The sequence below is a fragment of the Pleurodeles waltl genome, chromosome 1_2 (genome assembly GCF_031143425.1).
Source record: "Pleurodeles waltl isolate 20211129_DDA chromosome 1_2, aPleWal1.hap1.20221129, whole genome shotgun sequence".
Lineage (NCBI taxonomy): Eukaryota > Metazoa > Chordata > Amphibia > Caudata > Salamandridae > Pleurodeles > Pleurodeles waltl.
The window spans coordinates 863,232,797-863,258,596 of record NC_090437.1 but is presented as its reverse complement, the minus strand read 5'-3'; positions in this window follow the sequence as shown (position 1 = coordinate 863,258,596).

Below are 25,800 nucleotides of genomic sequence, written 5' to 3'. Positions count from 1 at the left end.
CCCCGGGCAGCGCCACGGGGTCCATGGTTCTGCTCTTGTGTCGGCCCTTGGGGGGCATCGGTCAGGCAAGGGGACGCACCCTGGGGGCCCCAAAAGCGGCCCGAGTTTTATCGTGTGCTCTTCTTCTGTCTTGTCCCCCCGGTTTGGTCTCCACAGATTTCTCCTCTGCTCCCGGGTAGACCTGGGCCGGGCTCTGGGCGCCCCTCCAGCCATCCCCAGCTTCCAGTCGCAAGGCCAGGGGGCTCTACGTTCACAGACCGTAGCCGATTGCCACTCGCTTCAGTTCTAGCTCCTCCACTCGCTACTCGCACCGGGCCCCTCCCCACCAACTGGGATCAGGCATGCGCCGTAACCGCGGCCCGGTCTTTCCCCCACACGGGGCACTCACCATCTCTCCAGCGCTTCCTCCGTGACCGTGTCTACACTCTTGGTCGTGCCCAGTGTCCACACTCAGGGGTCGATTATGCCCCAGGACATCCAGCAGTTCAATATTCCTCCCATGCCGGGCAGCCGATCACCATTCCCCTGCGGGTGAGTTTTCTCTGCCGCGGGCTCCACTGGACGTTCCTTTCTGGTTCAAGTCATACTCTCTGGGGGGGTATGGCCCCCCCACTCCCAGAGAGACACTTGGTGATCCTGCACAGCATGAACACGGACCGGCTCCTGTTCCGCGCCGGGTTGTGTCCTCGCACACTACTCAGGCCTTCTACTTCTTCTCAGGGGCCCGAGAGGGCCCGCGGGGGACCCCGACCAGCAGAGCCCAACTCCACAAGCGTGACTCATGGGGTCCCTCGCCCCCCTTCAGCAACTCTTCAGGCAACCCCCTCGGGGAGCCCGCGGGCCGTGTCGCCGACTCGTCTCCCAGGTGCCCCGCCCGGGCCTGGCGCAACGCTCGCGGGTCGGCCCCAGCAAGACCAGGGCTGTGCCCGCCTCACCGACTTCGAAAGGAAAGTGTTTGTTGGGGCGAGGACCCACCAGGGCCCCCAGCCCTCGCCGGCCGCTCCAGCGCCTTCAACGCGGTAGTGAGAACCGGACGCGGTCCCCGCCGCACACAGGCCGTCCGCACCGCACTCGCGGCGGCCCGTTGCTTCACCCGAGGCCACGGCTCCAAGCGAGGGGAGGGGCCGCCAGCCTCCTCTCGCGTCAGTCTGCCCGACTCGGACCTCAGCTCCACACGGGTCCGCGGCGGAGGATCGGCCGCGTCGTCGGCTGGTCCACCGCACGGCGCCCGCGCTCCAAGGAGGGTCAGCCCGGGCTGGCTCGTTTTTCAGGAGTTTTGTCGTCGCCCCTCCGGAGCGAGTTATTTAGACGTGCGCCATGTTCAGAACCATGGCCACGCCCCGACTTGGACTTGTACTTGAAATACAGTGATTAAGTGTATACTACTGTTTTTAGTGCAAATCAGTACGTTACCACATACTGTTTGTCTTTGTGATTTTGCTTTTTCTCTTATTGGATTTTTTACCTACTTACATATTTTGTGATGATCCTTTATTGACTCTTGAGCCTTTCATTGTAAACTTGTTTTCTGCTTCAGAACTTTGCACTTTTGATTTGCCATCATGTCCCAATCTGGAAATGCACCAGCTGGAGCTCATTTTGAGTTAGGGAAACTGTAGATTTAGAGTTGCTCAGCTGAAACAGTTCTGTAAGGATCTTGTCTGTCCCATTAAGAGCTTCACCAGGAAGGGGGAGCTGCAAAAGGCACTGAGGGCCTGGGTGACAGCCAAGGAATCTGGGGGGCACACAGAGGATGAGGATGAGCAGGAGGAAGTGCAGAGTGTGTACAATGGTTTGGAGGGTGGACCTGTTATATCTGGGGGGGAGACTCCAGGGCAGGTAGCAATGTGTCATACAAGGGTATGACCCCTGAAGAGTTGCAGGACAGACAGGCAGAGAGGGCTCACCAGTTGGATTTGGAGAAACTGAGGACGGCCATAGAAGAGAAAATGTTACTGCTGGCTCAGGAGCTCAGCTTGAAGGAGTTGCATCAGAGGAGCCAGTCCAGTAGGGATGGTGGCAGCAATAGCACAGAGCAGCCTGAGAGGAGGGTGCACATTCCTAAGGACCTTGTGAATGATTATAATAGGAAGGATGACATAATTGTGTGGTTCAAGGGGTATGAGTCTGCTCGCCATATGAATCTGGTCCCTGAAGCTCATTGGGGGGAGTGTCTATGGAAGCACTTTGACGTAGAGGAGAAGGATACTCTCACATCCTTAGGGGATATCAGGGGCTCACTTACTTAGGAGGAGGCTGAACCTGAAGGGGAGGCCCTGGAGCCTACAGAGGAACAGGAGGCTGAACGGGGCGAGGTTCCTGAGCTGTCGCAGAGGCAGTAGGTAGGGGGGCCTACCAAGGAGGCATTCTGTGAGGCACAGAAAGTATGCCCTACTCTGGAGGGTTTGCAGCAGGAGGCTGCAGACCAGGTGTCTGGCAAGGAGCCTGGATCGCATTTGATTTACTGGGAAGATGGCCTCCTATTTAGCGTGCCTAAGGTCCCTGAGCCTGGGTCAGCCCGTGTGTTGGTGGTACCCCAGTGCTTCAGAGCCTTCCTACTGGGTTTGGCTCATGATGTGCTTTTAGCTGGTCATTTGGGGCAGAACAAGACCTTTGAGTGGCTTGTCACCCACTTCTACTGGCCCCAAATGTGCAGGCACTCATATTCTCATTGTAGGGCTTGCCCAACTTGTCAGGCAAGTAGCTAGAGTGGGGGGATATTTAAGACTCCCCTCCAACCTTTCCCTGTGGTTAGCATTCCCTTTGAAAGGGTTGGTATTAACATTGTGGGGCCTCTGGATCCCAAGACAGCCATTGGCAACAGGTATATCCTGGCCTTGGTGGACCATGCCACCTGGTACCCAGAAGCCATTCCTTTGAGATTGATCACTGCCCCTGTGGTGGGCAGTGGATTGATGGGGTTTTTATCCACATGGGGTTCCCCAAAGAAGAGGTATCTGATAGGGGTACCAACTTCATATCAACTTATATGAAGTCTCAGTGGAGGGATGTACAAGTTCACCACTCCATACCACCTCCAAAGCAATGGTCTGGTTGAGAGGTTCAACCGCATCTTGAAGGGTATGATTAGGGGCCTGTCAGAGCCCTTGAGGTGTAAGTGGGACATCCTCCTGCCATGCCTTCTGTTCGCCTACAGGGAGGTACCTCAAAAAGGGCTTGGATTTAGTCCTTTTGAGCAATTGTATGGCCATCCTGTCAGGGGATCTTTGAGTCTGGTAAAAGAGGCTTTGGAGAGAGCCCTGAGTAAATCCCCCCAGAGGTATTCAGTTACATGCTGGCTCTGAGAAATCAGACTGCCCGCTTCAGAAGTCTCGCTCAAGAGAACCTAGAAGCAAGCCATGAAAGGCTGGTATGACAAGAATGCCACTCTGGTCCAGTTTCAACCTAGCTGAAAAGTGTGGGTGATGTTGCCAGTGGAGCCTAGGGTGATCCAGGACAAGTGGACTGGGCCATTTGAGGTGGTGGAGTGCAAGAGTGAAGTCACCTACCTGGTGGACTTGTGGACTCCCAGGAACCCTTTGAGGGTCCTGCATGTGAACTGGCTCAAGCTACACTTTGAGTGGACTGAATTGTCCATGCTCCTAGCAACAGATGATGGGGTGAAGGAATAACGTGAGCCTATTCCTGACCTCCTGTCTGTTGGAGAGAAGGATGGGTCTGTGGAGGGAGTAAACCTCTCCTCCTCCCTGACCCCATAGCAGCAGAAGGACTGTTGCCAGGTGTTGGTTCAGTTTGCTTCCATGTTCTCCTTGATCCCAGGGGTCACACACTTGTGTACACACAGTGTGGACACTGGGGACAGTCCTCCTGTTAAACATAAAGTTTACAGGGTGACTGACAAGGTTAGGGCTAACATTAAGGATGAAGTTTTTAAGATGTTAGCATTGGGGGTTATTGAGTTTTCAAGTAGCCCTTGGGCCAGCCCTGTTGTCTTGGTCCCAAAGGCTGCTGCTCCTGTGCCACTTCAGAACTCTGGTTCTCTGTGGATTACCAGGGACTCAATGAGGTCTCTACGACTGACACGCACCCCATCCCCCGAGCCGATGAGCTCATCAACAGGTTGGGGGCTGCCAAATACTTAAGTACATTTGATGTTACCTTTGTATATTGGAAGATTGCCCTAATTGAGGGGGCTAGGAGAGGTCTGAATTCTCCACACCAGATGGGCACTACCAGTTTAGGGTGATGCGCTTTGGGGTGAAGAATGCCCCTGCCACCTTTCAGAGGTTGGTCAAGCAGGTGTTGGCTGGACTGGATGATTTCAGTGCTGGCTACCTGGATAACATTGCTGTATTCAGTTCCAGGAACTCTTGCAACACATCTGCAAAGTGTTGGAGGCCCTGCAAAAGGAAGGCCTCACTAGTAAGGCAAGCAAGTGCCAAATAGGCAGGGTTCTGTGGTATACTTAGGACACCAGGTAGGAAGTGGCCAGGTGGCACCCCTACAGCCAAAGATTGAAACCATTCTGGCTTGGGAGCCTCCAAAGACCCAGACTGAGGTGAGACCCTTTTTAGGTCTCCCTTGATATTACATGATGTTTGTCAAGGGGTATGGCATAATTGTTGCTCCTTTGACTGAGTTAACTTCCAAAAAGCAGCCCAGAAAGAGGATCTGGACTTAGTCTTGCCAGACAGCTTTTGATGCCCGGAAGGCTGCCATGTGCACAGCACCTGTGCTGAAGGCACCTGACTACTCCAAGGAATTTGTTGTGCAAACAGACACTTCGGAGCATGGTATTGGAGCAGTACTCTCAAAGCTTAATGTAGAGAGCCTAGATCAACCTGTAGCCTTCATTAGCAGCAGGTTTCTTCGCAGGGAACGTAGGTGGAGTCCAATTGAATGTGTAGCTTTTGCTGTGGTCTAGGCGCTGAAGAAGCTATGACTCTACTTGTTTGGGACTCACTTCCGGGTTCAGACAGACCACAGGCCCCTGCAGATGAGGGGTGAGAATCCCAAATTGTTAAGGTGGTTGAACTCCCCAGAGGGAATGGGCTTAACGGTGGAATACCACCCTGGCACCGACCACGCCAATGCTGATAGTCTGCCCAGATTATTCCACCGTAGTGATGAGAACTCCCATGAGGTTGGGTAGTTGCTCCCCACTTTCAGCTGGGGGGACACATGTTAGACTTCGCATCCTTGGTGTGGTCTCCCCTAACTTTTTGCCTCTGCTTACCAGGTTGTTTCTGTGTGCTGGACTCTGTTGTTGATGTTTTGTTTGCTCTGGATACCTTTACCACTGCTGACCAGTGCTAAAGTGTAAGTGTCCCCTGTATAAATTATATGTGTACATTGGCTTATTCATGATTGGCATGTCTGTTTTATCAGTAAGTCCCTAGTAGAGTGTACTGGAGGTGCCCAGGGTTTGCAAATCAAATGATACTAGTGTGCCTGCAGCACCGGTTGTGTCACCCACATTAGTAGCCATATAATCATGCCTCAGACCTGCCACTGCAGTGTCTGTGTGTGCAGTTTAAACTGCCAGTTCGACTTGGCAAGTGTACCCACTTGCCAGGCCTAAACCTTCCCTTTTTATACATGTAAGGCACCCCTAAGGTAGGCCCTAGGTAGCCCCATGGGCAGGGTGCAGTGTATATTAAAGGTGGGACATGTACTGATGTGTTTTAAATGTCCTAACAGTTAAATACTGCCAAATTATTTTTTTTCTGTTGCAAGGCCTATCTCTCTCATAGGTTAACATGTGGGGCTGCCTTTGAATATGATTAAAGTACAGATTCCCTTTGGGAGCAGATCGAAAAATGGAGTTTAGGGTCTCTGAACTCACAATTTAAACATACATCTTTTAGTGAAGTTTTTTTTTTTAGGTTGTGTGTTTGAAAATGCCACTTTTAGAAAGTAGGCATTTCTTTGCTTAAACATTCTGGAACTCTGCCAAAGAGAGCTGGAGTGTAGCCTGTAAATCCTGATGGGCCATCTGGGCTAGGGGGGAGGGGTGGTCACTCACACCTGAAAAGACTGTGCTTGCCCTCACACAATGCAGTCTCCAACCCCCTGGTGTTTGTCTAGGGCCTGGCCTAGGTAAGGAAGGATCTTGAAAACAACAGAGACTTCTCTTTGAAGCACAGCAGCCACAAGGGGGTAAGTACAGACTCACACCTTCCTAATGTTTGGCTCGTATCGGTTTGGGTAGACTACTAGTAGTAAGATGCAGTGTAGATCATTGGTAGATGCACATGGACTATGGGTATCAGCTACCCTGGCAGGATTTGTATAGATTATGTGTGCCATACCATGTAGACAGTGGCTTATGAGGGGACTAATTTCATGTTTGGGTTTGTCTGGAAACCCTTCACATATTTTGAGGGACCTGCCCCTTCCATCAGCATCAGTATACCTGAGGTGTTAAGGCATTGCCATCAGTATTCCTCTGCCACAATGACAGAGGCAATTTTTGAGTTCTCAATCAGCTGCCTTTAACTGAATGCTGCAGGGGGCCAAGTACTTACTGACCACATTGCACATGGATTTGTGGGTATACTACCTTCCAGTGTAGGATAATGTTGGGTAAAATAGTACAGGATATGTCAAGTTAATCGATCAGGGGAATTTGGCAAGTACTATGCAACTGTGCATTCTTAGACCCTTCATGAAGTCAATGTGTGCCAGTGTTCCCAGTTTAGTAGGTTTTTTCAGCATAGCTTTTGTTTCCCCTATGACTTCCCACAGCAATGTATGTCAATGTAAAGGCATGCCCTGCCATGGCATATCAGCAGAATGATAAGTTGCTGCTTTGGGTGAACGATGGGTAGGTGTTGACACATTCTACCCTTTCTTTCTCTCCCACCCTCCCTACCTCTCCTCCTTTGCATTTGTATGCATCAGCATCATCAGGCGAAGTAGAAGGGACACCGGTGAGTAGGGAAGCTGCAGCCCACTGGTCCCAGGAGGCTGACACCAGCAGACCCGAGGGGACCAGTGGGACAGAGAGCAAGTGGAGTGCCGCGGAAAAATGGATCTACAGCATCCGCTTCAGATTCCTCCTCCGATGGACGCTCGCGGACCCATCTGGGACAAGCCTAGCACCATCCTTGTCCACCACTCCTCTTACTAGAATTGCCTTCCCTGTGACAACCCCAATCCAGTTGCCCGTGCCCGATCACCCAGGAGGGTGGGAATCTTCTTCGCCACAGGCAACTCTTCCCCATCAACCCTGCTGCCCTTAATGAGGAGGATATTGACATCCTGAGGTCCCTCTCTGTGGGACAATCAACAATCGTGAATGCCATCAAGGGACTGGCATCACAGATGCAGCAGAGCAATGCCTACCTGGAAGACATTCATGGTGCCCTGACATCCCTGCAGAGATCCTTTCAGGCTCTGGCCTCCTCGTTGTGGCAGCCAGTGTACCTTTGTATTCTGTCCCCCCTCTAGCTACCTGTGCCCAATCCCACACCTCTCTTCCCATACCCATTCAGAGCATACATTCAGACAACCATTCATCCGCCTCAACAGACATGGTTCGCAAAGACAAACACAAGCACCAGAGGACCCACCACTGCTATGCACACATACAACACACACATGCAGACACAACATCCATTCCCTACACACACTCCCCCACCAACTCCTACCTCACAGACACTGCACAACTCAAACTTGCTATCAACACTGCCAGATCTAGCCACAAGCCCCCTGATGCCCGCTATCACCACATTAGCAGACCCACATACATCTACCCCATACACCAGATGGACACTCACCACAACTACCAACACCCCCAGCAAATCCACCTTACCTGCAGGCACAACCCCAACAGACACACATCCACCCTGGCATCTCCCTGCATCTTCTTCCCCCTCCTCCTAAGACACCTAAATGCCCGCAATCACCTACCCAACAGACACCCAGTACACACATGCCTACCACCCATGCACCTGCATCTAAGACACATACATACCTCACAAGCACTCCCTCTCTCTCCACTCCCAAATGTTATCCCCAGGACCGCCCCAAAAAAAGATTCATGAGTTTTTCCTGTTCCCTCCCACTATCCTAGCCTGTGGTTCCACCAAGCGCCCAGTTACCCTCCCCAAACCCAGTCCTTTCTCCTCCCAGTCCTCCCATGCTCCCCTGGTACTGCCCATGGCCCTCCCCAAAGGCTAAAACTAAACCCCATACCTAAACCCAAGTCAAAGGACCCCCTCCCAAACCCAAGCCCCCACCTCTGCCCCCCCACTCCTGAGGTGCCTGCCTGCCCCATTGATGCCCCTGCCATGTGGAGGCCACTTTGCAGTCAGCAGTCAAGTTGGGGCCAGACACTTTGCCCAGTGTGCCTGGGGCACTGTAGACCTTTAGACTGGCCAGTAGGCCTATGTTGTATATAGTTGAATTTTTCTCAAATTATTTATATCAATATATCTGCACCACAGTACTGTTGGTGTTGAAGGTAACATATTTGTTATGAGTTATGAGTTGTGTAGGTGACTTAAGCTATGGACTTGTGATGAGTTGTGATGGTGTTGGGTGGCATTGTGTGGTGATGCATCTGTGATGTGCTATGTATGTTGGGTGGACGTGGAGTGGACGTGGAGTGTGTTCTGAATTGTTGTTTGGCAGGGTTTTGGTTTGGATTGGTTGTGTGCTGTTGTTACGTGTTGCTGCCAGTATGTGTTGTCCTGTGGAGGTGTGTGGTGTGCCTTTCTGCCAATGCATTTGTGTGACTGCAATGGCGTTGTCGTTGTGTGACTCTGTGGTGTTGTGTATGAATATGTTTGACAGTGGCGTGTGTGTACGGTGTGGTGTGTGTATCGCACATGTATATTGGCCGTGGTGGGTGTTGTTTTTGTGTGTGTATTTGTATGGGTGTGTGTTTGCATGTGTGTGTGGCCATCGCTAGCTATGCCGGGTGTGTGTGTTGTGTGTGGGTGCAATAATGGCGTTCCCTCCAGTGTGTGCTAGGCGGGTGTACTTACGGTTCTTGTCTTCATCGCCGTTGCTGTTTCTGAAGTTGTATGGCCATCAGGGTCAGTGGGAAAACTTCAAGTTTGGGTTCCATGGTGGCTGTGGATGTGTCTGTGTTCCTGAAGGTGAGTGCCTCCTTTTATATTGTCCATTGCGGCCAGGCTTTTCGTAACGGTGCGACCGTCCTGTAAATCCTGGTGGTGTGCTACCTCGTATTATGCTCTGTGAAAACATGGTCTCTGCCGGAATGGAGATGCCTACCGCTGGCCGCAGCAGTCGACCCGCACTGGCGGTACTGGTGGTTTATTGGCTGTGTTCCATTTGGATCACTGCTATGGTGATGATATGCCGGTCTGGGGACCGAATGTTCTTTTGTAACAGACAATGACACAGCATTATTCCAACTTGCCACATTTTTGTGAGACAGAGATAAACAATGTAGGGACAGATTTAGGACAATCTTAATGTGTGTTTCTGTAACTTTCTGTTTGATTAATACAACTATATTAATTCCTTTTAAAATAAATACTTTAAAATTATTAAATCTCTCTTTAGTGACTTCAAGGGAACCGATTTAAATAAGCTTATATTTTGAAATTACTGTTTGCAGGTTACTAAATTTCTTTAGCCACTCTCAAAGATTCATACTAAGGGTTCAGCTAAGAATGAGTGGGGTATTGATAAGGGAGCAGTGCACCCAGAAATGTCGATACATTGCAGAGATGGATGCTTCAAATTGCACAGGCTACCTGTAGCCTTCACAGCTAATTCATCTATCATTTTAACTATTATTCCCTAAATGCTCCCTGTCCTCCTGCAAGTTACTTTGGCATTCAAGCAGTTTCTCAAGCACTGTGCATAAGTATTAAACAGCATTCAGCAAATTAGATGTCAAATTCTTCAAAGTTTCCATTCCTTATTCTTAATAAATTCCTAAAACATAGCATTAAAGCATCATGTTGTAATTCCGATCCAAGTGTTAGGGCAGAAGAAGCATTAAGGAAAACTTGCAGCAGTCTCTAACTCATTCAGCCATTTACAATTTAATTGTGCTTTTCTGTTCATATTTCAGGTAAGCCTTTGCATCTGGTCACGGTTCAAAATCTGCATATAAATGGAAGTATAATTTAACAACCCCAGCACCCGTGAGAATAATAAAACACAAATTAATAAGGAAAAATGGAACATAGGTATATGATACAGTCACTTTCGAAGACAAACTGAATCCCTACCAACAAGACCAAGAATGAATCTATAACATTGCATAAAAGGTGCTTTTTTTGCTGGACCTTAAAGTGTGTCATCGTAATAACAAGCACATACAGCTCAAATATAACAGGAAAGCCATCTGTGAAAAACATTTGCAAAATGCCAGAACTGTCAAAAAACTGATAGCGGAAATAATAAAATAACATATTTAAAATTAAAAGCAGGGCTTTGTGTTACAGTACTTTATTTATGATGTATATATATATATATATATATATATATATATATACACATAAAACATACTGGCAGTTGCCAGTAGTTATTTATAGCTAGGACCATGTTTCCGTAGAAAAACCTTTTTTGACTTGCCTAAAAGACTTGATTACTTAGTAACTTGTTTAATTTTGAATTTTGCTCTGTGCTTTACTACTATTAGGTTTAAAAGACTGAAACAATCTCAGGTAGGCTCTGAGTGGATTATTTGTTTCCATTCATGGACTTTGACTACACTGTTAGTCCTACACTTTCCAATTTTGACATAGATAAGGATCCTCAGCCCTGATGAATGCCCTGGACCTGTTGAGACTTGATAAATGGGCAGAAACATGTTGGCTTATTTACAGATGAGCTGAGCCATTATATCCAAGTCCATCATTCCTTCTTCGGTTTTAATCATATCAGTGGACACCATAATAAAGGTAAATTTCAGATAGTCCACTAGGTATTTTTAGGTATCTGGATCATGTTTTTTTCAAGTGAGCTTTATATAAGAACTCCCTCTGGTAGGTCTGAATCAGATGGTTGAGTCCACCTTAGTGACATTGTTCTACTGGTGTGGGTAGAGGTGGTCCATGATGAAGCATGATACTATCAAGTGTGTGATATCACCTCTTCCAAAAAGGAAACTTTCCTCTTACTCTCACTCACAGAGAGATACTCGTGGAACCATGAGCATATCCCAAGTAAGGTTGACCTTGAATTAAGCAGACCCACTTTTTCTGGAATTAAATGTTTAGATTTGTTTGGGTCTGCCTCAAACATAGACACACAGTTTAACTTAGTTCCCCCTTCACACATTTTGTGCGCATAGATTTACTTTCCGGAGGATATGTGGTGGGTGTTATTTCTCTCACTTCTCTCTTTGTTATAGTCATGAAGATATCTTGACCCAGGGGGTGTGCTATAGGGGTGTTTAGGGGCAAATAATAGGTTTATTATAATTTTGTGTCACAGAGCGCAATATTTACAAAAATTTGTGAATCTTTGCAAATTTGCACTTTTTGTTTGCAAAATATTCACACTAATTAATTCACTCATACATGCACTCAGAGGCTTGTGTACCCACTCACACACCCACTCGTGCACCCACTCAGATCCGCTCATAGGCTCACACACTCACTTTCAGACCAACTCAGACATTCACTCACTCAATCACATATCCACTGACACATCCTCTGACAGAGACAAGCCCTGTGGCCAACCAGCACTGTGCACAGCCAAAGGCCATGCGTGGTGTGGGGTTGGGTGTATATAAGGGCTTGGCTGCAAGGCCTGGCTGCAAGGCCAAAGGTCGTGCACAAAGGGGGTTGAAATAATGTATGGTAATAAAAATAACTTTATGTTTAAAAAAAATGAAATTCACTGAAAAAAACAAAGGTAACAGGGATGTTATAGTTAGGTTCTGAATTTACTCATACAAAACCATAGAAATTCAGCAATTATAGTTACAGTTCTTTCATATAACTTTAACTCGCGCCCTAAGGTAACTATAACTCGCGCTTTCTCCATGCACAGCTAATAACTCCACATAATATGTCATTGATGAGATCTGGTATGGCGTCTTTTATATCACTGTAACGTTTGTCATAACGTTATTGATACGAATATTGCACAGCAAAGTTATAGTTACCTTAGGATGCGAGTTATAGTTACTTGAAAGAACTGTAACTATAACTGCTGAATATCTATGGTTTTGTATTAGTAAATTCAGAACCTAACTATAACATTCCCTGTAGCCTTTGTTTTTTTCAGTGAATATATATGTGTATATATATATATATATATTTATATAGGACCATGTTTCTATAGAAAAAGTATTTTTTGTATTGCCCATATTTTTGGCAATGTTAGACAAACCTTCACAAAATTTTTCAAAAAAAGTGGCCTGGTGATTCTTGATGTGCATGGTAAGCTTCAGTGTGAACTGTTAAGCAAGGGCTGAGACAAGGGGGGCTCAAAACACATGTGTTTCCCATGTTAACTCCCATAGGATCTGTCAACACATCTACAGCCCGACCGCTGGACGGAATTACACCAAATTTGGCAGGAAGCTAGCTGTTTGTTCCCAAATTGGGCTGTTTGTTAATTGGTGTAAATCCATTCAGCAGTTTTTGAGAAATTTAGGGAAATTCAAATTTGTTCATCTCTGGCCGCCAAGTATTTCCGAACAAAGGCAAGCTCATGCAGGTTAATGCACAGCTCTTAATGACTGCCAACCCTTCAAACCAGGAAGTGCTAGCAGCTTGGGACTCAGCTTGAGCCACAACCCAGCAATAAAGTAAAAATAAAATAAAAGGGGCCGGGGAGACAGCCTAACCCGTTAGCACCAGTGCGGAGGGGGGGGTCCCAGAGGGACTTCCCCAGAGTAAAAAACATTTATTTTAATATTTTTTTGCTGGAGGTTTGCGATATTTGAGAATTTGCAAAAAAAAAAAAAAAAAAAACAAGTGTGTGCTTCCGTGCAAGTTTTTTCATAGGCCCACGGGTGAGCCATGTACTGAGGGCATTAAAATTTAGTGTGGGGGGGCATTTGGGCTCCCCCACAGCTCTGGGGAACACCACCTCCCCAGAGCTTTGCTGCCTTGGGGACTGGCACTTCCCCAGGGATTTCCTTTATGAATATGTAGGGGGCCAACTGCCCTTCCGCTTCCCCAGTGACCACTACCCGAGGCAAATATTTAAAAAATTAAAGGGCGTCCCTTTAGTACCCCTAAAGCCTGGGTACCACCACCCCTGGGGCTATGTCATAGTTGGAGAGGGGCTGCGTGCCCCCCTTCAAGGAACCACAGCTGGCCCTGGGGAAGGCCACCCTCCAGGGATGGCTCCTGCTATGTCTCGGGGTGCCAACCCCAGGGACATAGCTGTTTGCTGTGGCTTGGCTGCAGCTCTGTAGCTACAGCCAAGCCACAGCAAATACTTTGGGTTTTGACAAAAGGACCTGTACAGCAGGGTCCCACTGTCAAAGCAGCTCCCTGCTTGTTGAAGCATTGGCACCACAATGGGAGCATTAAGGCTTCCCCCACAGTGCCAGGTAGCCTGTAAAGGGTATTTTGTTAAAAAAATAAATACAGAAAGTAATAAATAATTTCAAAAAATAGGAAGGGACCACCAGGAAGCCCTTGAGGGTTTCCTCATGGTACCAGAAAGCCCATAAAGGGCGAAAAAAATAATTAAAAAAATTATAGCTCAGTGTGAAGGTCTGCACCCTTCACACTGAGCATTGTGGATTTGAATCCACGTGAACTCATGTCCATTTTTTAAAAAGATTAAAAAACAAATTATTATATTTAAAAAATAATGTATTATAAGCTATAGACAAATTACTCATTCTAAGTATATCAGACATCAAATGCTAAAAAACACTATCTCTGTCCCTCTCACTTTCTTTCTTTCGCTCTCTGTCTCTCTTTCGATCAATTCTCCCACTTACACACCCATTCAGACATTTATGCACTCACTCAAAGACCCACTGAGAAACTCACGCACCCAGTCACAGACTCACTCAGACACTCATGCACCCGCTCACAGACCCACCGACACCCTAATGCACCCACTCACAGACCGGTGCACATACTGACACACCCACTAAAAGACTGATGTACACATTCTCACACCCAGACAATCTGACAGCAATTCGTACCCCAGATACAAGCTCTCACACGTATTCACACACCCAGAGAGGCCGCAACCAGCTTCTTCTGGGCATGCGAAAAGGGCCTCTAACTATAACTGCAGAAATTCTATGGTCTTGTACAGGTAAATTCAGAACGTAACTATAACGTCCCTGTAACCTTTGTTTTTTTTCAGTGAAAATTATATATATGTAACAAACTAGAAACAGAATAGTAAGTATAACATACATGGTTTCATTGAAGTGTAGAACACTAGTGTTAGACTTTTCATCCTTGGCGTGGTCTCCCTTAACTTTTTGCCTCTGTTCCCCAGGTTGTCGATGTGTGCTGGACTCTGATTTTGCTGTTTTTGTTACTCTGGGCACTTTACCACTGCTCACCAGTGCTAAAGTGCAAGTGCTCCTGTTTAAATTATATGTAAGTGGTTCATCCATGATTGGCATATTTGAATTACTAGTAAGTCCCTAGTAATGTGCACTAGAGGTGCCAGGGCCTGTAAATCAAATGCTACTAGTGGGCCTGCAGCACTGATTGTGCCACCCACATAAGTAGCTCTGTAATCATGTCTCAGACCTGCCACTGCAGGGTCTGTATGTGTATTTTTACACTGTAAATTCGACTTGGCAAGTGTACCCACTTGCCAGGCCTAAACCTTCCCTTTCCTTACATGTAAGGCACCCCTAAGGTATGCCCTAGGTAGCCCCAAGGGCAGGGTGCAGTGTATGGATAAGGTAGGACATATAGTAATGTGGTTTATATGTCCTGACAGTGAAATACTGCCAATTTCGTTTTCACTGTTGCAAGGTCTGTCTCTCTCTCATAGGATAATATGGGGGCTACCTTTAAATATGATTAAAGTGTAGATTCCCCTAGAGAAGAGATGGACATGTGGAGTTTGGGATCCCTGAACTCACAATTTAAAAATACATCTTTTAGTAAAGTTGATTTTAAGATTGTGAGTTTGAAAATGCCACTTTTAGAAAGTGAGCATTTTCTTGCTTAAACCATTCTGTGACTCTGCCTTGGTTGTGGATTCCCTGTCTGGGTCAGTTGACAGTTGGGTTGTTTTTCACCTCACACCAGACAGTAACACAAAGGGAGCTGGGGTGTGATCTGCATTCCTGATTAGCCATCTCTGCTAGGAGGGAGGGGTGGAGTGGTCACTCTCATCTGAAAGGACTGTGCCTGCCTCTGACAATGCTGTCTCCAACCCCCTGGTGTGTGTCTGAGGCCTTGCCTGGGCAAGGCAGGATTTCACAAGAAGGTGTGAGTCCCCTTTGAAGGAAGGTGACTTCAAAGACTAAAATGGGTATAAGAAGGGCACCCAAACTTACAAACTTTAGAAACACTTCTGGAATCAAGGGGAACCTCTGCCTGGAGAAGAGCTGATCGCTGAGGAACAAGTGCTGCCCTGCCTGTGACTGTGCTTTGTGGAGCTTTCCTGCAGTGCTGCTTCTGCCAGAGTAAGAGGGCAAAGACTGGACTTTGTGTGCCTTCCATCTTGAAGAAGAAATCTCCAAGGGCTTGATGTAGAGCTTGCCTCCTGTTATTGAAGTCTCAGGGATAGCAAAGACTTCTTCCTGCCAGCACCTGGAGTCTCTGGAGAGACCCCTACTCTGCTCTGTGGTGCCCTTCCAGTTCCTGGGACCCTGAAAGGAGAGGCTGGCAGCCTAAGGACAAAAATACACGCACCGCGCACCGTGCGGAGAAAAGATCGACGCGAATCCGATCGCGGCTGAGAAAACGACGCGACGCCGGCTCCGCAGCTGAGAAACGACGCCGCTGGAAACGCGACCGGAGAATCGACGCCCGGAGCAGGAGAAACGACGCGCAGCATCGCTGACGAAGGCTGAGAGATCGCAATCAGCGCCGCGGGACTTCGGACCGTCGCGTGGCTGGCTTTTTCGACGCGCCTCGCCGAGCCGAGCTGTTTTCAACGCATATACCCGTGCCGGGTTATTTTCGACGCACACCGCCCGTGCGGGGTTATTTTTGCCGCAAACCAGGTACATTTTCACGCTAGCAGCGCTAGTGTGTTGTTACAACTACCTAAAGACTCTTTTTATTTGAAACCTTTTAAAAATCATAACTTGACTTGTGTATGTTGGATTTTTGTCGTTTTGGTCTTGTTTTGTCTAGATAAATATTTCCTATTTTTCTAAACTGGTGTTGTGTCATTTTGTAGTGTTTTCATTAAGTTACTGTGTGTGTTGGTACAAATACTTTACGCCCAGCACTCTGAGGTTAAGCCTACTGCTCTGCCAAGCTACCAAGGGGGTAAGCAGGGGTTAGCTGAGGGTGATTCTCTTTTATCCTAACTAGAGTGAGGGTCCTTGCTTGAACAGGGGGTAACCTGACTGTCAACCAAAGACCCCATTTCTAACATTGGTGACCAGCGGTCGGGATTTGGACTTGTGTTTGTACTTGACATACAGTAATTAAGTGTACACTACTGTTTTGATCTCAGACCACTACGTGACCACATACTACTAGTCTTGTGATTTTTGTTTTTTACTTGGACTGTTTTTCTCTGCATTCAGTTTCTTTTTTTTCACTGATCCCGGGATTGACTTTGCTGAAACTTCATTTGAGAACTTGCTTTTCTGTTTTTGGAACTGTGCATATTTTTTTTAACCTCTCATCATGTCTCAGTCTGGAGATGCCCTAGCTGAAACTGCTTTTGATTTGGAGGAATTGGAGAGCTACAAGGTGGCTCAGTTGAAGCAGTTTTGTAGGAATGTTGGCTGTCCCATTGAGAGCTCATCCAAGAAGGTTGAGCTGCAAAAGGCGCTGAGGGCCTGGGTGGCAGCCAAAGCAGCTGAGGGGCACACAGATGAGGAGCCAGAGGGGGAAGAGGAGTTGCAAGTCACTCACACTGATGTAGTGGGTGGGCCTGCTATGTCTCAGGGGAGAATCTCTAGGGCAAGTAGCAGTGTATCCTCCAAGGGTCTGACACCTGAAGAGTTACAGGACAGACAGGCAGAAAGGGAGTACCAATTGGAGCAGAGAAGGCTAGCCCTTGAGGAGAAGAAGATAACAATGGCTCATGAGCTTAGCTTGAAAGAGATAGATCATAGAAACCAGTCCAGTAGGGATGGTGGCAGCAATTCTACAGTGCAGCCTGAGAGAAGGGTACACATCCCAAAAGACCTTGTGAGGGATTATAAAAGGGAGGATGATATCTACTTGTGGTTCAAGGGTTATGAGTCAGCTCTCCACATGAACCTGGTCCCTGAAGCTCATTGGGGGGCAGCCCTGTGGAAGCATTTTGAGGCAGAGGGGAGGGACACACTGACGGCCTTAGGGGATGCTCAGAGTCTCACCTACCCTGCCATGAAGGAGGCCTTACTTACCAGGTATGGTCTCACCCCTGAGCAGTACAAGGAGAAGTTTAGATCCTACAAGAGAAAGGAATCCCAAACATGGTTGGAATGTGTTGATTCTTGTTGCAGGTCACTGGATGGTTGGGTGAAGGGCAGTAAGGTAAACACGTATGAGGGGCTTTACAATTTAATTGCTTGGGAGCACTTGTACAGTTTATGTTTTCCAGAGCTGCGCCAGCACCTCATTGACAGCAAGCTGACTGACCCCAGGAAGCTTGCACAGGAAGCGGACCGCTGGGAGAGCACCAGGGTCCAAAAGAGGTATGGGGGAGACCACGCCAAGGGTGGGCAGGGTCCCTCTCAGACGAAAGGGGGGGGTAAGGGCAAACAGGATGAGTTCTCTAAAGGGCCCCAAACTGATTCCCAGGGTAAGAATTCCCAACCCCCCAGTGAAAACAAGCCATGGTTCTCCAGAGGGAAGCCAATGGCAGGTGGTCCCCTACGTAAGTGCTATTCATGTAACCAGGTGGGTCATGTGAGGGGGGACCCCAAATGCCCCAAAAGTACACCGGCACCCACTGGTGCACCGTCCCAGGGTTTGGCCAGTGTAGCGCTTGGGGAGGAGTTGGTTTCAGGTGGGTGGGAACCAGCAGAAATGACCCTTGTCTCACTAGGGGACAGTGAGATGGTCCAGAGAAACCTAGTGCCTGATAACACTAAGAAGTACAGGCAATGGGTGACCATCAATGGACAGAGGGTGGAGGCTCTGAGAGACACAGGAGCCAGTGTGACTACAGTGAGGAGTCACCTGGTGTCTGAAGAGCAGATTGATCCCCGGGTACTTCACCAAGTAGTTGCAGTAGACAACTCGGAGCGCCTCTGCAGAGTGGCGCAGGTTCCCTTTGAATGGGGGGGGGTCTCAGGTTCCTGGAAAGTAGCTGTGAGTCCAACCATGCCTGTTGATTGTTTGCTAGGCAACGACCTGGAGGATTCCCCTTGGAAGGAGGTGGAACACAGGTCTCACTTGGAGATGTTGGGTCTGCCTGGGTGGGTAGGCGTATCCACCCGGTCTATGGCAGCCAATCAGGGTAGTCAAGAGCCCCTGGAGCCTGAAACAGTGGCCCAGGGGACCGCCAAGAAGAGGAAAGGCAGGAGGCGCGGGAAACCCGCCCCAGAAGTTCCCACGGTCCGGGAGGAGGCAGAGCCTGAGGGTGATGCCCCGGAACCTACAGGGGAACAGGTGGCTGAACTGGGGGAGGTCCCTGAGCTGTCGCAGTGGCAGCAGGAAGGGGGACCCACCAGGGAAGTATTCTGCACAGCGCAGAAGGAATGCCCTACTCTTGAGGGACTGCGGCAACAGGCTGCAGCCCAGGCGGCTGGCGGAGCGCCAGGTACTCACCTGATTTATTGGGAGGATGGCCTCCTGTATAGTGAGCCTAAGGTTCCTGAGCCGGGGTCAGCTCGTATGCTGGTGGTACCCCAGGGCTTCAGGACCTTCCTACTGGGTTTGGCTCATGATGTGCCTTTGGCAGGACATCTAGGGCAGGACAAGACCTATAAGAGGCTTGTCTCCCACTTTTACTGGCCCTTGATGAACAAGCAGTCAGCTGCTTATTGTAGATCTTGTCAGACTTGTCAGGCAAGTGGCAAGAGTGGGGGGAAATGCAAAGCTCCCCTCCAACCTTTACCGGTAGTCAGTACTCCCTTCGAAAGGGTAGGAATTGACATTGTGGGGCCTCTGGATCCCAAGACAGCCCTGGGCAACAGGTTCATCCTGGTCTTGGTGGACCATGCCACACGGTACCCAGAAGCTATTCCTCTAAGGACGGTCACCGCCCCCGTGGTGGGACGTGCCTTGATGGGGGTTTTTACCCGCATGGGGTTCCCCAAGGAGGTAGTATCTGATAGGGGTACAAACTTCATATCCACTTATATGAAGTCTCTGTGGAAGGTGTGTGGGGTAACCTACAAGTTCACCACCCCTTACCACCCCCAAAGTAATGGTCTGGTTGAGAGATTCAACCGCACCTTGAAAGGCATGATTCAGGGCCTGTCAGAGCCCTTGAGGCGTAAGTGGGACGTCCTCTTGCCATGCCTTCTGTTCGCTTACCGGGAGGTGCCTCAAAAGGGACTTGGCTTTAGCCCCTTTGAGCTCATCTATGGCCACCCTGTGAGGGGACCGCTCAGTCTGGTGAAGGAGGCTTTGGAGAAAGCTCCTAGTAAACCACCCCAGGATGTATTTAGCTACATGCTGGCACTAAGAAACCAGACTGCCCGCTTCAGGCGTCTCGCTCAGGAGAACCTGGAAGCAAGCCAGGAGGACATGAAACGGTGGTACGACCAGAATGCCACTCTGGTTGAGTTTCAGCCTGGACAAAAAGTGTGGGTCATGGCACCAGTGGAGCCTAGGGCTCTCCAAGATAAGTGGACTGGGCCTTTTGAGGTGGTGGAAAGAAAGAGCGAGGTCACCTATCTGGTAGACTTGCAATCCCCCAGGAACCCCTTGAGGGTCCTACATGTCAACCGCCTCAAACCACACTTTGAGCGAACTGAGCTATCCATGCTCCTAGCGACAGATGACGGGGTGGAGGAAGAGAGTGAGCCTCTTCCTGACCTCCTGTCTGCAGGAGAGAAAGATGGGTCTGTGGAGGGAGTGATCCTCTCCCCCTCCCTGACTGAGGAACAGCAGAGGGACTGTCGCCACGTGCTGGGACAGTTCGCCTCACTGTTTTCCCTGATCCCAGGAGTCACACACCTGTGCACACATGATGTGGACACTGGGGACAGTACACCTGTTAAACATAAGGTTTACAGGGTGACTGACAGGGTGAGGGCTTGCATTAAGGAGGAAGTCTCCAAAATGTTAGCCCTAAGGGTTATTGAGCACTCCAGCAGTCCTTGGGCCAGCCCAGTGGTCTTGGTCCCAAAGGCTACTGCGCCTGGTGCCACTCCAGAACTTAGGTTCTGTGTGGACTACCGGGGTCTCAATGCGGTCAGCAAGACTGACGCACACCCCATCCCCCGAGCTGATGAGCTCATTGATCGGTTAGGAGCTGCCAAGTACCTCAGTACGTTTGATTTAACATCTGGGTACTGGCAGATTGCCTTAACTGAAGGGGCAAAGGAGAGGTCAGCATTCTCTACCCCCGATGGGCACTTCCACTTCAATGTGATGCCCTTTGGGATGAAGAATGCCCCTGCCACCTTTCAGAGGTTGGTCAACCAGGTGTTGGCAGGACTGGATGAGTTCAGTGCCGCCTACCTGGATGACATTGCTGTGTTTAGTTCCACATGGGAGGAACACCTGCAACACCTCTGGAGAGTGTTAGAGGCCCTGCAGAAGGCAGGCCTCACTATTAAGGCGAGCAAGTGCCAAATAGGGCAGGGTTCTGTTGTGTACTTAGGACACCAGGTGGGGAGTGGCCAGGTGGCACCCCTACAGCCTAAGATTGACACGATTCTGGCTTGGGAGCCTCCCAAGACCCAGACTGAAGTGAGAGCCTTTTTAGGTCTCACCGGATACTATAGGAGGTTCGTTAAGGGATATGGTACCATTGTTACCCCCTTAACTGAGTTGACTTCTAAGAAGCAACCCAAGAAAGTGATCTGGACAGAGGCCTGCCAGAACGCTTTTGATGCCCTGAAGGCTGCCATGTGCACAGCACCTGTGCTGAAGGCACCTGACTACTCCACGGAGTTTGTTGTTCAGACAGACGCCTCAGAGCATGGTATTGGAGCAGTACTCTCACAGCTGAATGAAGAGGGCCTAGATCAACCCGTAGCCTTCATTAGCAGGAGGTTACTACCCAGGGAACGTAGGTGGAGTGCCATAGAACGTGAAGCGTTTGCTGTGGTCTGGGCACTGAAGAAGCTAAGACCCTACTTGTTTGGGACTCACTTCCGAGTTCAGACCGACCACAGACCCCTCAGATGGTTAATGCAGATGAGGGGTGAGAACCCAAAACTGTTGAGGTGGTCCATTTCCCTACAGGGGATGGACTTTACGGTGGAACATCGACCCGGTACAGAACACGCCAATGCTGATGGTCTGTCCAGGTTCTTCCGCCTTAGTGATGAGAACTCCCATGAGGTTGGGTAGTTGCTCCCCACTTTTAGCTGGGGGGGACACGTGTTAGACTTTTCATCCTTGGCGTGGTCTCCCTTAACTTTTTGCCTCTGTTCCCCAGGTTGTCGATGTGTGCTGGACTCTGATTTTGCTGTTTTTGTTACTCTGGGCACTTTACCACTGCTCACCAGTGCTAAAGTGCAAGTGCTCCTGTTTAAATTATATGTAAGTGGTTCATCCATGATTGGCATATTTGAATTACTAGTAAGTCCCTAGTAATGTGCACTAGAGGTGCCAGGGCCTGTAAATCAAATGCTACTAGTGGGCCTGCAGCACTGATTGTGCCACCCACATAAGTAGCTCTGTAATCATGTCTCAGACCTGCCACTGCAGGGTCTGTATGTGTATTTTTACACTGTAAATTCGACTTGGCAAGTGTACCCACTTGCCAGGCCTAAACCTTCCCTTTCCTTACATGTAAGGCACCCCTAAGGTATGCCCTAGGTAGCCCCAAGGGCAGGGTGCAGTGTATGGATAAGGTAGGACATATAGTAATGTGGTTTATATGTCCTGACAGTGAAATACTGCCAATTTCGTTTTCACTGTTGCAAGGTCTGTCTCTCTCTCATAGGATAATATGGGGGCTACCTTTAAATATGATTAAAGTGTAGATTCCCCTAGAGAAGAGATGGACATGTGGAGTTTGGGATCCCTGAACTCACAATTTAAAAATACATCTTTTAGTAAAGTTGATTTTAAGATTGTGAGTTTGAAAATGCCACTTTTAGAAAGTGAGCATTTTCTTGCTTAAACCATTCTGTGACTCTGCCTTGGTTGTGGATTCCCTGTCTGGGTCAGTTGACAGTTGGGTTGTTTTTCACCTCACACCAGACAGTAACACAAAGGGAGCTGGGGTGTGATCTGCATTCCTGATTAGCCATCTCTGCTAGGAGGGAGGGGTGGAGTGGTCACTCTCATCTGAAAGGACTGTGCCTGCCTCTGACAATGCTGTCTCCAACCCCCTGGTGTGTGTCTGAGGCCTTGCCTGGGCAAGGCAGGATTTCACAAGAAGGTGTGAGTCCCCTTTGAAGGAAGGTGACTTCAAAGACTAAAATGGGTATAAGAAGGGCACCCAAACTTACAAACTTTAGAAACACTTCTGGAATCAAGGGGAACCTCTGCCTGGAGAAGAGCTGATCGCTGAGGAACAAGTGCTGCCCTGCCTGTGACTGTGCTTTGTGGAGCTTTCCTGCAGTGCTGCTTCTGCCAGAGTAAGAGGGCAAAGACTGGACTTTGTGTGCCTTCCATCTTGAAGAAGAAATCTCCAAGGGCTTGATGTAGAGCTTGCCTCCTGTTATTGAAGTCTCAGGGATAGCAAAGACTTCTTCCTGCCAGCACCTGGAGTCTCTGGAGAGACCCCTACTCTGCTCTGTGGTGCCCTTCCAGTTCCTGGGACCCTGAAAGGAGAGGCTGGCAGCCTAAGGACAAAAATACACGCACCGCGCACCGTGCGGAGAAAAGATCGACGCGAATCCGATCGCGGCTGAGAAAACGACGCGACGCCGGCTCCGCAGCTGAGAAACGACGCCGCTGGAAACGCGACCGGAGAATCGACGCCCGGAGCAGGAGAAACGACGCGCAGCATCGCTGACGAAGGCTGAGAGATCGCAATCAGCGCCGCGGGACTTCGGACCGTCGCGTGGCTGGCTTTTTCGACGCGCCTCGCCGAGCCGAGCTGTTTTCAACGCATATACCCGTGCCGGGTTATTTTCGACGCACACCGCCCGTGCGGGGTTATTTTTGCCGCAAACCAGGTACATTTTCACGCTAGCAGCGCTAGTGTGTTGTTACAACTACCTAAAGACTCTTTTTATTTGAAACCTTTTAAAAATCATAACTTGACTTGTGTATGTTGGATTTTTGTCGTTTTGGTCTTGTTTTGTCTAGATAAATATTTCCTATTTTTCTAAACTGGTGTTGTGTCATTTTGTAGTGTTTTCATTAAGTTACTGTGTGTGTTGGTACAAATACTTTACGCCCAGCACTCTGAGGTTAAGCCTACTGCTCTGCCAAGCTACCAAGGGGGTAAGCAGGGGTTAGCTGAGGGTGATTCTCTTTTATCCTAACTAGAGTGAGGGTCCTTGCTTGAACAGGGGGTAACCTGACTGTCAACCAAAGACCCCATTTCTAACAACTAGGGTAAGTAGATATACCATATTCCTAGAGACAGGTCCTTGGATATCACATGTACAAGATGCACAGCGTTCCTGCTAATTGATATGTAAACTTTATTTGAACTTCACATCTACAAAACAGATCCCAGTTTTAAAACGGATAAATAAATATTCATGTTCAAACATCAAGGCATACATTGCGGTTTCGCTTTTCTTATGTAATGGAATATTTCTATTTCTTATATTCATGCACGTTGATGGGAATTTAAGGTGTTGCTAACGATATGTTGACATAATTATAAAATAATATTAGTTAATTTTAGTTGTGAACGTTATACTACGTCACCTATATAAGCAATCGCAGTAAAATTTCTATATAACCAATTGGCATTAGGGGACACTGGAAAAAACCCTAGCCACATACCAGAAACTCATCACTTTTGCAAATAGTGTAAATTTGACTGGCCCATCTTTGGTAAATGTGCAATAAGTAATTGAGCTTGGTCTTGACTGTTTGTATATGGACAAAAAGTTCAAGCAAACTGATTTCACACTACTTTCTTGGTATAATAATATGAAGTGGACAGAAAACAAGTTGTTCCCTTTTCTAAATGTGAAATATCGGCCTGCGTTTCTGAAACGAAAATCGTTTGGCTCATCATTAGTAGAAAAATAGCAAAAGTAGTGAAAAGCGTTGCATTTTGTTAGATGATACTCAGGTAGTAGGATTTGTTAAAATCGCAGTGAAGCACTTAACAATATGTTTTTAAATACACGGACTGCATATGAATTCATTTGCCATTTCTCCTTATTTTCATGGCCCAAGCTCATAAGTTATTAAGTGGTACAAATTATTTTTGCTACATCGATTTCATAGTACAAATGTGGGACAAAAATGTGTCTGTTGCTTCCACTAGGTCAAAGTTTCTGCTCTACTCCTACAAAGGTACATTTGTATAGATAGGAAATCCAAAGGAGCAAGTGCAAGGTTGACTTTATTTTGATTAAGAACGTTATGCTCCTGGAGACCCACTTGACCATTCTGAAGAGTGTTCTCTAAACTACTCTTTGCCTACCTGATCAAAGGTCTTTGAAAATAAGACAGAGGCGCTAATTTAGATCTACTCCCTCACAAACATGAGAGTTATCCCGTCCCATTACTACAATACCATTCTATCCTATGGGGATCGTGGTAAGGCGGACGGGATAGCCGTCACGTTTGTGACAGAGTATTCCCTCCGCTATCATTTAAATAAGGCCCACAATAATACCCACTCTCAGAGAGCTCCAGTAGCTCCCTGATTAGACAACTACAATATGATTGACTGAATCACCACACCAAATCTTGCAACTAAGATTATATTCTCCGATAGATAGCGCAACACTCACAGTAGCAATACCAACATGCTTGAAACAATATGCAGGATGGTGAAGAGGATAAGTTGGGACTAATCTGGCTATGCTCCAAGGATCAGCATACTCCGTCTGTTCCCTATTAAAGAAGTAATTTTAACCAGAAGAAGTAGTTCACGTCACACTACTTCAAAGCATTCTGTGCTTACACTGGAATTAAATATTTCACTAGAAAATGCGACTAATTTGTCTCGAATGATTGATGACATTTTTGTTAACATTTGACAACTTTGGCAAATGATCTTGTCTCCTGACTGACTTATTCCCAGAACAACATTTTGTAACTCACCAGTATCACTACTCCATTTTGTTTGTTGCAACTTTTTCTACAACTCTCAAACCAATCTGAGTGCACTGCACATTATATAAAGATGTTTATTATGTGAAAATGCTAGAATTTTTAAAAATCCCAAGCTTCAGTGCCAGTGCTGCTTCTCCTGTCACCAATGCACTATTCATCAATGAAGTGTTAGATGAAAGATGATTTCTCAATGTTACTCATACTGCAGCCCACAACAGCAAATACATCATTCACTGCATAGAGTACATCAACTCTTTATTTCACAACTACAGTGTGCATCACTCTGCAATCCTAGCGATGGCTGCTTCAGGACAAAAGGTCATATCTACTGGGGTCAAGAGGACTTCACTGATTAACTAAGTTTTACGAATCGTTAAAATATATTCCTTCTCACACTATTGTTACATATCAACATCCCACATATTTTCATGGCATGAATGAGATACAAGGGGTAACATAT